The sequence below is a fragment of the Chenopodium album genome, chromosome 16 (genome assembly GCF_948465745.1).
Source record: "Chenopodium album chromosome 16, dcCheAlbu1.1, whole genome shotgun sequence".
Taxonomy (NCBI): Eukaryota; Viridiplantae; Streptophyta; class Magnoliopsida; order Caryophyllales; family Amaranthaceae; genus Chenopodium; species Chenopodium album.
In genome coordinates, this window is record NC_137849.1 from 12,397,706 (window position 1) to 12,410,633 (window position 12,928).

At 35.2% G+C, this 12,928-nt stretch overlaps 2 pseudogenes across 2 annotated transcripts; both read left to right on the top strand.

Annotated features, from left to right (window-relative positions):
- The first annotated feature begins 530 nt into the window (after positions 1-530).
- Positions 531-3,349, top strand: LOC145586241 (exocyst complex component EXO70E2 pseudogene; annotated as a pseudogene). Its single transcript, XR_014100846.1, has 2 exons — positions 531-763; positions 1,140-3,349. The product of XR_014100846.1 is annotated as an exocyst complex component EXO70E2 pseudogene (transcript).
- Positions 3,350-5,167: 1,818 nt separating this feature from the next.
- On the top strand, positions 5,168-11,042 carry LOC145584915 (uncharacterized; annotated as a pseudogene). The gene is made up of 5 exons (XR_014100447.1): positions 5,168-5,362; positions 6,793-6,929; positions 7,091-7,159; positions 9,303-9,409; positions 10,109-11,042. The product of XR_014100447.1 is annotated as an uncharacterized LOC145584915 (transcript).
- Positions 11,043-12,928: the final 1,886 nt, after the last annotated feature.

Here is a 12,928-nt window from a genome sequence, read left to right on the forward strand (position 1 = left end):
AGATTTTTTTTTTTATTATTTTTTTTTGAAGAAACAAGTTTAATTTAAGAAACATAAATTTTTCAATTTCATAAAAATGATTGTAACATTACAAAGTTTATAATGTAATTTTTCTTTTATGAAATAACTAATCCTTCAAAGTTAAATATGTCAATTTCCTTATTGGTCATTTTGCATACTTAAATAGCTTTAAGTAATCAGCTATTTACCAAACACTTTTATACAATCAGTTAATACAATAAGTTAGTCAAATCAGTTAATAAAATCCGCTATTCAAAATCAGCTAACTCAATCACATTTAGCTTTCAATCAGATTTAGCTTTCCACCATACATAGACCATAATTTTTTTAACGATTTAAGGAATAAATCTAGAACCTAGCAAAAGAAAGGTAAACAAGAACAAAAACAGACGTCTACATTGGTGTCAGAAATAGACCATATTAGTCAACATCTTGAAGGATGTAGCTACCCCAATCTCAATATCTCAGTATTCTAATACTCTACACTCTACATTCTACATTCTCCCCACCATACTACTCCGTATACTTCATTATTTAATCTCTGAAAAATCTCCACATTTCTTTCTTTCTTTCTTTGACAAAGACTGATTATTCATTATACAGTCGTTACTTTCACTTTAAATTCTCCATTAAAATCATCTTTTCCACTTTATTTCCTCTGATTTCAGTATATTCACACTACCAATTTCTTTGAACTTATCCCACTTTCAGTTGTCCTAGGCTATATTCATAGATCTTCAAGGTTAGTTTCTTCCATTTTTCTATCAAATACTTCATACTAGTATGGTAGTTATTATATTAAATTAAGTAAATAATAACTAAACCATCTTTTGTTTTCTTTAAATATTGCATAATTTTGTATAAAATCAGCTTAATTTTCTTGCACTTTTGTGGTTTTAAGCTTTGTTCATATCTACTTTACTAATCAAGCTTCTTTTTGTTCAAATTATTGATGTTTTTAATATTATATTAAATAAAAAAGTATAGTTAAGTATTTTAATTTAAGTGTACTTTGTGTTGCTAATATCTGATGTTTATTTCAAATTAGTTATCTGGGTTTTGTAGATTAATTTAATTTTGTTTTGAATTTCATGCTTTTGAGGGTTTTACTGTTTCAGAAGTTCAAAAACATTAGTCTTTTATTTCTGGGGTTTTAGAGAAGTGAACATTGACCTATAATGGGGGGCTATGAATCTGAGCTTCCTGCTAGAAATGCAGAAGGTGACCTTGTTGCTGCTGCACAGCATATTGTTGCAGCATTAGGGACTAAAAAGATTTTGTCTCAAGATGAGAGGAAAATCTTGGTTGATCTTCGAACCCGATTGACCGCAATGTCTATGGTTGATGATTCAAAGGTTATTGAGTCTCCAACTAAGGGGGTTAGTGAGACTGAGGAGTATCTTAATCTAGTCTCTGAGAAGATAACGAATCGTGTATCGGATGAGACGATGATATGGGATATGGGTCCGGAGGATGCTTCTGAGTACCTAAAGGCGGTTGATGAGGCGCGTGTTTTGACTGAAAATTTGGAGAATTTGTGTTTGAATAAGGATGATGAGGAAGTGGAGCTATTAAGGAAAGCTCATGATGTGCTTCAGACTGCAATGGCTAGACTTGAAGAAGAGTTTGGGCACATAATTGTGCAGCATAGCCAACCTTTTGAACCGGAGCACAAGTCTTTCCGTTCTAGTGAGAGGGGTGATATGGTTGGTAGCCCGATTTCCTTGGAGGATGATCCACTAGAGGATTCACTTCAAAGAGAATCTGTTGGCAAAAACTTGGAGGATTACATTGTTGATTTAGTGCATCCAGATGTGATTCCGGACCTAAAGTGTATTGCAAACATGATGTTTATTTCGAATTATGACCATGAGTGCTCCCAGGCTTATGTTAATGCAAGAAAACATGCCCTTAGTAGATGCCTCTTTGTTCTTGAAGTCGAGCCACTAAGCATTGATGATGTACTTAAGATGGAATGGGGCAGCTTGGATTCACAAATCAAGAGATGGGTTTGGGCCTTGAAAATCTTTGTAAGGGGATATCTTGCAAGTGAGAAAAGGTTATGCGACGATATCTTTGGGGAGTTTGGCTCGTTGAGCTCTCTGTGCTTCACCGACTCATCTAAAGCTTCAGTTCTGCAGCTACTAAGTTTTGGGGATGCTGTGGCTGTGAGCCCTAGGCAACCTGAGAAATTGTTTCGTATCCTTGACATGTATGAGGTTCTAGCAGATTTGCTTCCTGATATTAATTCTTTGTATGCGGAGGACCAGGCTGTTAGGGATGAGTTCTGTGAGGTTTTGAGGAGATTAGGTGATGCAGTGAGGGCGACTTTTCTTGAATTTAGGAATGCTATTGCTAACAATGCATCAGTCAATCCTTTTGCCGGGGGTGGGACTCACCATCTTACCAGGTACGTCATGAACTACCTGAGACTCCTCACTGATTACGAAGACACTCTAAATCAAATTCTTGAAGATGCTGAGAGAGAGGAATCTCTTTCTCCCATGGCTGATTCTGTTGCATTTGGAGATGAGGCAAACCAATTCGATAGCACTTGCAATGCTACTCCAATGGCTTTCCATTTCCGATCCCTCACTTCAGCTCTCATAGCTAATATAGATGAAAAGTCAAAATTATACAAAGATCCTGCTTTACAGCATTTCTTTCTCATGAACAATATTTATTACATTGCACAAAAGGTGAAGCATTCCGAGCTTAGAGATATATTTGGGGATGATTGGATCAAAAGGCATAATGGGAAATTTCAGCGGCAAGCAATGAATTATGAAAGAGCTACCTGGAGCTTCATCCTCTCGCTTCTCAAAGATGATGGAAGTGAGAACTCTGGATCGAATTCAAGCATAAAAAATGTTCTGAAAGAAAGGTTGAGGAGCTTCTACGCTTCCTTTGAGGAGGTCTACAGGAATCAAACTGGATGGCTGGTCAGGGATCCTCAGCTTCAGGAAGATTTGCGTATTTCAACATCGCTTAAGGTGATCCAAGCATATCGAACCTTTGTGGGACGACACAGCAACGAAATCAGTGACAAGTACATAAAGTACACTGCTGATGATTTGGAAAACTATATACTAGATTTGTTCAGTGGATCTCAAAGGTCATTGAATAATATCGGTAGAAAATGATCTGTTCGCTATTTAGAACGGAACAATTTTAAGCTGTAATATTCGCTTTTGTGATTTTGTTTACGAGCTCTACATATTTAATGGTTAAATCTCGTTCTTTCACGTCTCTGTATTCAAACTTTGTACAATATGTGGCAATTATGTAAAGCAGATGGTTTTGGTATGGCAAATGTCAAGAATTGAGATATACTTTGTATTTCACATATTTTTGATTTTATAGTTTGGATGTTTATATTACATAAGATTACATTTCTTCTTAGATCTTGTCTTTTGAGATTAGATGGAAATAGAACTGCATTTGCATTCGAAACAGGGAGACAGTGTTACAGACTTACAGGTTCTTGCATTACATGTAGTTGCTTCTAGTTTTTCACTACATGATATAAAAGCTTTTCCAGCATCGACTGCCAAAGAAAGCATTACAAGAAGAGCAAAGTATGTATACTTCTATCTTCGTCTTCTGAGATGAAGATTTCGCCGAACTCAGCTAAGGAATGAGAAGAAGAAAAACAGGAAATCGGATTAAATGTTTCATCTATACACTACAGTACTTTTTTTTCTCTGTTATAAATTGTCTCTGTCATGAATTCATAATGCAAAGTACAGAGCTTAATAATATGTTACAATAGTTTAAGTTGGCAATTTAACTAACTCAACATTTTTTTTTTTTTTTTGTAGGTTAGATGAAGGGTCCTACCAGGTCAAAACCCCTCATGGGTCAACCTAGCCTGGATTAGCGGGCTAGACAATTTGAGACAATAGATCGAGCTTAGGCTAGATTTGATAATGTTTGGCTGTGGTAAAGCAACTATGAGATTTTGTATAGAACTTACTATTTAGTACAAAATATGAATTATGGGTCGAATCGGGTTGAGTTCAGGTGGTTTGGTTTTGGTTTAAGTTAGGTACGGTTTTCTCACAATAACCTTTGGGTTGGGTTAGGAATTGCATGGACAACCTACATAAAATTAGCTCGGCATATTTGCTTCCTTTGCCATGATCTATATGACTATATAGATAACATATAACTTTCCCCTAATTCAACAGATAATCATAATTTTAACATTGTCTTTAATAAAGTGAACTACGTGTTGTTCTATCTTAATCAGCTCCATAAAGACTTAATGATTGTTCTTATTCTATAATGTATCAAGCTTTCAAGTCTTCGATGAAAAGCCTAAAGAAAATTTTTCTTTTCATCTCTTTGTCATGTGGATATATTGTACGGAGTACTTAATTACCATGGCTAGCATAGTAGCATACACCTGAACTTGCTCTGGTGCACTGTCCAGTTACTCGTATTGTATTGTACTCTCTCTATCACTGTATGTTTACCCTATTTAATTTTTTACGCTTTTTAAACATAAGCATATCCAATTATAATGAGAAAATAAACTCTCCCCACCATAATACCATTGGTTGATTTAGTTTGAATACAATATACTCTAAAGCCCTATTCTTTTGAGTTGAACAAAATAGAAGCACTCTCTCCGCTTTATTTTAAATGTTACACTCATCAAATACGACTTTGTTTTTTTTTTTTTAAAGTGTTCCACTTCCATTTTTGATATACAACTACATAATAATATTTCTTTTTTCTTTCATGATCCCATTCAAACTTTTTATATACACCCGGGTGCACATAGAGGTAGGTGCATCCAAAGGTGTTTTTTTTTTTTTCTCATTTGATATAATTTTGCTCATTTTAGATTTTAAAATGAACAAAAAAAATATATCAAATGAGCATAATACACTTGAGTGTAAGGGTGTATATAACAATTTTCACTCGAATCCAAGACTACTTTTTATTTTTTTTATTAATATTATTTCTTCCACCATCAAATCCCTTTCTTTTAATACAATATTAACTCAATATCTTAATGTAAAATTTTTTAATATCCCAATCGCTTCTAGTTTCCTCCGTTTTTATTTACTTAACATGAACGATGTTTTTATTTTCATTTAATAATCCAAAAGAACCAAGGCTCAAGTTAACTTGGTTTTTTCTATTTAAAAAAAAAAGGCTTAACTTGTTTTAAACTTTAAACTCAATACCCAAATTCTTACTTTCCAGTTTCTCCTGTCCGGTAGACGGTATTCCTACTCACTCGGCGGCGCAACCTCCAGCACAAGAAGCAGATACAAACAACTCTTTAAACCCTTCTCCATCTTCATCCCTTTTATCTTTCAATCAAAGGGTATGTGCCAATTTCTGTTTTTCACTAATATTTTGCTAATTTAGCTGAAATTTATAGTTTACTTTTTATAAATTGTATATCAGACAATTTACTAATAATTAACCAATTGAGCTCAACATAAATGATTAGGAGTTTACATGTGTTTAATAATATTGGTTGTAATGTTATTAGGAAACAATACATGGCAATTTGAGATTTTTGGGTTCAAATATTTGTGGTTTCAAGACTCAGGAAGTGGAATGTGATTGTTTGGATGTAATTAAATTATGCAATATTCATATTTTCATAACAGCCAAATTTGCTCAACTATTAGTTTTAAGGTATCCAAATTCATTCGAAATTCGAAACTTGTTGAAAAAGGCGCTGGCTTTTCAATCAAAACCTCACGTAGTTGGCTATTTCACAATTTATTGTGCAAAGAATGAGATTTAAATGCCTGGATGTTTATGCAAATTTTAAGGATGAAATGTAGGTTTATGATTTCCGGTACGAGCAATAAGTGTATGAAATGACAATTGGAATGTACTTGTATTAATTTGATGGCAAGTAATGGATTCAATTACTTGGATTCCTTTGGAAATTTGCTACATGGTTCTACTTGGTATATAGCTAACACAGAAACTCCCGAACTGAAATACGAAATTGAATTCTTGTAAAAGATAGTCTGACAAGTTATATTTCCTTTTCCTATTGTTTTCTTACTGCTCAACCATTGTAAAACAAAGAAGCATGTACCATGTCCCTTAAATCCCCTAATGTGTTACTTCATTTGGATTCAACCATGTTCTGAAGATTGTGTTTTTAGCGATGTTACACGGATTCAATTAGGATTTATACAATACTGAGATGTGTCTTAATACTGCATTTCATTGTTTTCTGAAAATGAAATTGCATGTTCTTAGCCTGAATTGGGGATCTATGCATCTATAAGATTTCATAACCATGTCACTCAGTCAGTACTATAGGAGATTTCTGGTCCACAGAAGTATAAACATAGGAACTTTAAAATTTATTGTTCTATTTCCTTTTTTTAATTCGCAATAGGTAAGCCTGTTTTTTTAAAAAAACTCAGGACATTGTAACTCTTGTGAACTCTTTCCAGCAGTGACTTTTGCTTCTTTTTTTTTTTTTTTTCCCTGTCTTAAGCAAAAGAAGAAATGTAGCCTCAACTTGGTATGAAAATCTTGAGCTTGATCTGATGTTAGTTTTTTTAGGAGTCAAGAAGTTGAGCAAATGCCACTTGCTTTTGTGGGAACTAGAGACTTTGGATGGATTTATTGAACTTTTCTTCTTCAATTATTCAATGCATCAAATTCACCTAGTATTTATATATGTAAAAAAAAAGGGGGGGGGGGGGGGGTGTTATATGCGTAATGTGTGGCCTTTTCATACATGTTATGTGGTCTCTCTGAATTCTACTTTATTTTCAGGATGGCTTTTATCAACAAGATTGGAAACATACTCAAGCAAACATCACACAAGCTGCAAAGTTTGGATCCATCAGTTCCTAATGCACCATTTTACCAGGCTATTAGATGTTTTTCTTCTTCAAAGCTTTTCATTGGAGGTATTAAGTCTTTCATTTCATCTTCAAATTGTTTTGAACCACCGAAATCAAAGACGGACATTGGTTATATAGTTATCTTGTGATTCCTGTCACATTATTCAGACAAGTTGGCTTGTTCAATATTGGTTTGTATATTTATATGACTGTATATTTCGTTGCAGGTCTTTCATTTGCTACAGATGAGAATAGCTTAAGAGAAGCATTCCTTCCTTATGGGGATGTCATTGAAGGTGTGTTAATTCTACACTTTTTACCATTGATTTCTTTGCTAAAATGCTTTGGGAGTAGTATGAGATAATGATAATAGTTTTATCTCAATTGACTCACGGGCTACCACCTTTTTGGTCATCATGTCATTGTTTATGATGGATGCATCATTTCTCTAGATATAAACTTATATTTCTTACAAATATCTTATCAGATAATTTAAGAGTCTATGGTTTTCGAGTCAAAATTTTGGTAAGATAAAGCTGACATTCTGTGACTGTAAGCTTAGGAGTTAGGACATGACAAATTACTCTAGTTTGTTTGTTGTTATCCTGATATGGATTCGTAGCTTCCAGTTTCCTGAATCATTGCAAATGTACACCTATTAAGCTTAAGCACTAAACAGTGAGGCAGTGCCGAGTGCGATCTGGAAATAGCCCCCTTTTTTTCATTCAATGGGTCTATATTCTATAACATGGTGTAAAGGGTTCCCACCGAATATTTGATTGAGCCTTGTGAGAGTTAGGGTTCTCTCGGCATTGAACATTCAAAAGGTTATCTTGTATTCTCTTGGGAAATTTTGTGACGGAAAGGGTGGAGAGGAACTCAAGGGTGATTTCAGAATATGTTTTTCACGGTGGTTCAAAAAGTCTAACAACCCAAAGTTCTATGCCACCCTTCTCACGCCTATGTCAATGCCGAGTACCGGAGTACTTGATGTGCTATTTGGTCATAGAATTTTGTTGGGAAGAATTTTTCTTTATTTTATATTGGCATTATAGCGGTTGGGAATTTTGATAATTGGTGGTTGAGGTTCGGTTTCATTAGTCCTAGAGGAGGAAAAGGCATCTGTTTTTAACTTCTTTCTTTTTCTAAACAAACTAGCCATCCTAATCTCCATAGTAGACAAGAACCAAAATCACCAAACAACAGTTTCAAACTATTGTTCCTTAGTAATTTTGGAGAGCTTTGTTTGAGTTCCAGGGCACTGAGTTGTTAGTATCTTCTTCTTACCACCCTCAAGACTATTGAATGAGGGTAAACAGGTGTTTGGAAACCTTTTTGAGGTGCATGAGCAGTAAGTGCCCTAAGAATTCCCAGGCACTTAGTTGTTATTATCATCTTCTTACCATCCTCAGACTAATGAACGAGGGTAAACAGGTGTTTGAAGACCTATTTGAGGCGCATTAGTAGCGAGTACCCTAAGAATTAGAGTAAATGGCTTTCTTTAGCTGAATGGGGGTATAAATGTATAGTACCACTTTTCATACCTCTGCTCAATCAACTCCATATGAGATTGTCTATTCTCAACCACCTCCCTTACATTTACCTTATCTCCTTGGTGAACCCTAAATTAGTAACTGTTGATAGGTCTCTTCAAAAGAGAGAAAAAATGTTGCAGAAGGTCATGTTCCATTTGAGAAGGGCTCAGGACAGAATGAACTCTCAGGCTGATAGAAAGAGAAGTTAAAAGGAAGTTTATTGTTGGAAGTTGGGTCTGGTTGAAGTTACACCTATAAGAAAAACTCTCTCAGAAGTTGCTAAAGAGAAGCTTTCTTCTAGGTTCTATAGTCCATTCCAAGTGATTGAAGTTGTAAGAGAGCTAGAGAGGTTACCTATAAGTTGAAGCTTCCTCAGGATGCTCAGATTCATCCTGTATTTCATGTTTTACAGCTTAAAAGGTTTGAAGGCATCACCCCTGGCTCCCTGCAGTGACTCATATTCCTAGTTGGATTCATGGTAGAAGTGATGAGGAAGAGTGGAAACCTAAGGCTATTTGGGAGAGCAGAACTGTTGAGCACCATAACAAGGTAGCAGTTCAGCACTGAAGTGGAAATTTTGTCCTGACAGTATGGGAGTTTGCAGAGGAATTTGAACAAAGGTTTCCTGCTTTTGTTGTCCAAACTTGAGGACAAGTTTGTTGTCACCGGGGGAGCATTGTAACAGTAGCTTCATAGAGTTAGTTACACTAATCAAGAAGTTATTATAAAGTTGTTGCAGGTTTGTAACACTGGAGTGTGTTTTAAATATTTAGAAAGTGCATATTGAGAGCATAAACTAAGTGTATTTTGCACTCATCTTGTATTGAAGTTTTATCTTTGATATACTCTTTTTTGTTTTGTCAACCAAGGATGAATTTTCAGTTTCTGTGTCTGTTTCTTGCAGCCAGGGTTATCTTTGATCGTGAGTCTGGAAGGTCAAGAGGCTTTGGCTTTGTCTCTTATGCATCTGCTGAAGAGGCATCTTCTGCCATCCAGGCTTTGGATGGAAGGGTAATGACTGACTATTTGCTCTTTTTTTATGGGCTTTTTTTTTTAAGCAGTTGATTGCCTCACTATTTTAGTGGCTTAAGTGCAGCTCTGCCCTTTGCCACTTGCCAAAAGTAATGCAATAACATAAGGCGCACACACACACACACACACACAGAACAACAACAACACACACACACAGTCACACACATAACAACAACAAGATCATCATGCACCTTAGCACCTCCTACTTTTTTAAATCTAACATACCAATTATTATAGACATGTAGTATGATGTTGGTGACTAATATGAATTCAATGAATGACTTGGATCATTCTTAATGACTGTATGATTTTATGGTAACATACTTTTTATATCATTATTGGACCAAATTTCTAGTTTATTATTTTATTTTTTAAAAAGGCAAAGTTTCTACATTGGTCAACCAAAACTTACAAAAATTGGGGCAGGGAGAAGCCATTTGCTGGATAGCCTCTTGGGTTTTGGATAATGTTTGTGTACCTGAGAAATTTGAGAATTATGAAAGACAAATCTCGTGAGTATTCTGGTTCTTATGAGACCATCATATTTGATTAAGAATTGAATTAGAGTTGGTGGTGGTGTTATTTCACTTTGATATATTACTGGGTGCAGATTTTCTATTTCCAGAGTTCACTATACTTCTATTAGTTCTTATTAACTGTTCAATTTATAATTTCCAGGACCTTCATGGCCGATTTCTAAGAGTAGCTTACGCTGCTGACCAGAGGCGTACTAGTCCTGGTCCAAGTTTTTCTGGTGCTTCTGGTTATGGTGACAGCTTTAGAGGAAATGACAGTTATGGAACTGTTACCAGTCACACTGGTGGCAAGTTCAGTGGCGGAGACAGTAACAACGCAAATGGTGGTAGTTATAATTCCTTTAGTAACACAGGATTTGGAAACACTGGAGAATACAGTGATGGCAACTGCAGCAGGCCTAACGCCGGCATATATGAGGGCTTTTCTGCCAATGAAAATGGAGCAGCTAATTACACTACCAGTCCTGATAGCTTCAAGACCCGTAATGTCTCAAATGGAGCTGGTGGTGGGCACTATATACAAAATGCAGGTAACGACTTTGGAGGCAGTCCTGGGAGTGGTTATGGTGCTGCATTTGGTGGATGTAGTTTCGAAAATGGTAGTCATGGTCATGGACCCACTGGCAACTATAGCAGTAGCGGAGATGGCAATGGAATTGCTGATAAGCTACAACACTACTAATAACAGATTTAACAGCTTTAGCGGCAAGACACCTTATATACTACCATGAGACAAGGCAACGGTAATTGGCAAGGTCATAACTTGGACACCAGCAATAACTGTAATAATCAGGATGAGCCCAGAGGCAACATATATGACAATGGCAATGTCAATTCCAGGTTTGGTTGATTGGAAAATATTACCAGATGATTGAACTATCTAATTTGTACATCATGACTTACGAGGAACATTTTTTTTTTTTACCTTTTTTTTTCCTAGATGGGTTTTTATTGTAGGATTTGAGTGTCATTTTTAAGGAATTCTCACAAAGTAATACTTGGTCTTGTGGAATTCTCGAATTGTAAAAGGTTGATGTTTTGGATGTATCAATCAAATTACAACATTTGGAATTTCACTTTTGTCCATACATATCATTAGATGTAGATTCAGAGTTGTGGAGGCCGCCCAGGTTGATCAAAATGATTAACATTTTTGGTTGATCAAATGGCAATCTAGTAAATACCTTGCCTCGTATTGCGTAAAAATTGAAAAAAAATTGCCCATGTGCTCAGATGCCAGCTGTAAATAATGTTATGCCTATAACGTATGGTTAAAGCTCTAGTAAACAGTGAACGGAATTTCGTCAATGAAGGGGTTAACTTGGTTGCACTTTTTACCGTGAAGAGAGAAAGTATATTACATAACTTTGTCAGAAGAGAGAAGAGAGAAGAGAGAGAATAAGGAAATAAGAGAAGAAGGAACAATGAAGGAGAAAGTAAATAACTTTGGGAGCTCAACATTCATTTCAAATACTGGAATTCAATTGTGGAATTGTAATCGATGAATTTTAAATCCAAATTGTGCGTTTGGATCATAAAGTTTTAAATTCCAGGAATTGTAAAATTATATTGCACTTGAAGTTTCATTTAGGAGGCAGATGGAGGAGAGAGAAAATGAATATTAGGAGAAGAGAGAAAGAGGATTATTGCTAAACTACAAGCTCCATATATATTTCCACCATCGATTTATTGATCCGTAACCAACGTCATTAACAATTCAAAACTTTGTTTCATATAGCTACTGTGGGCCTGTGGCTGTTACTCGGGCAACAAATAGAAGAGAGAAAAATGAAAGGGGAAAGGTTGGAGACAAGATGTGGCTCAGAATTTGAAATGACAGCTATACTAAAGTAATTTGAAATTACTAATCTAAAGAGTGTTTTCAAGTGTCGTGGATTTGGATGAAATCCAATTACAAATTCTTTTGTTTGCCAAACTATTAAGATATATTTAGGAAATACTTCGTATATTATTTGATATTATTTGATTATTTGATTTTCTAGGATATTATTTCCATTACTTATCCTTGGCTAGCAGTACATGTTTCGTAGGATTAGGAAACCAAGGAACATTGTATTATAAAGATTCAGCTCTTGAGTTTAATAAAATTAACCCAAAGTTCACGATTTCACACAAACACTTCATTTGCCCCACTTCTAGAATTTGAAATGAAATCCAACATCCCAAACATACCATAAGAGTTTTTCTTTTTTTGAAAGTAAATTAAGAGTATAGGGAGATCGAGAAGGCCATTAAATTTCTGGAATTTGTGGTCGGCAAAGAGATAATTTTTTTCGTCAATTCTGGCAATTGTTATATTATCAATTGTTCATTGACGGTAGTTGTGAAATTACCGGTTTAAATGTCGTGATAATGAGAAAATTCATGTTAATTAGTACTGGTTTTATTGAGGGAAGTCAAGTTAAAGAATTTGGAGTACTGGTTTAATTGAAGGAGAAGAGAGAATTTTCCTGAGGAGAGAGAAAATTCGCCGAGGAGAGAGAAGACGTGAAGAGTAACGTCCTAACGTAGTCAACAAATCCGAAGTTAACGTCGTCGTCTGGGTTGACCAAACAGCGTGCCATGCAATTGTCAGTATTGTCCTTAGTTTTCCAAAGGAAAGTACAAAATCACCTCTAGATAAACAAAATTTGTTTCTTATAGTGATAAAACTTGAATTAGCTCAGAGTTGTGTGCTCGAGAACGTTTGAAATTAAATGTTTTGATTGCGTATTTTTCTAACAATATGCCTTATTCCTCTTTCCAAATAAAAAATTATAAATAATACGAAGTATTAATTACGGAGAAATACCTGTCAAAAAAAATACGGAGAAATCGTCACTCTTTAATTAAAGGATTCAAAACTCTCAAAATAAAAGCTTTGTGATTAATGAAGACCCACTTCAAAACCATAACTACACCAAAGAGATTCGCGTAAAACCAATCTTAGATTAAACCCAAT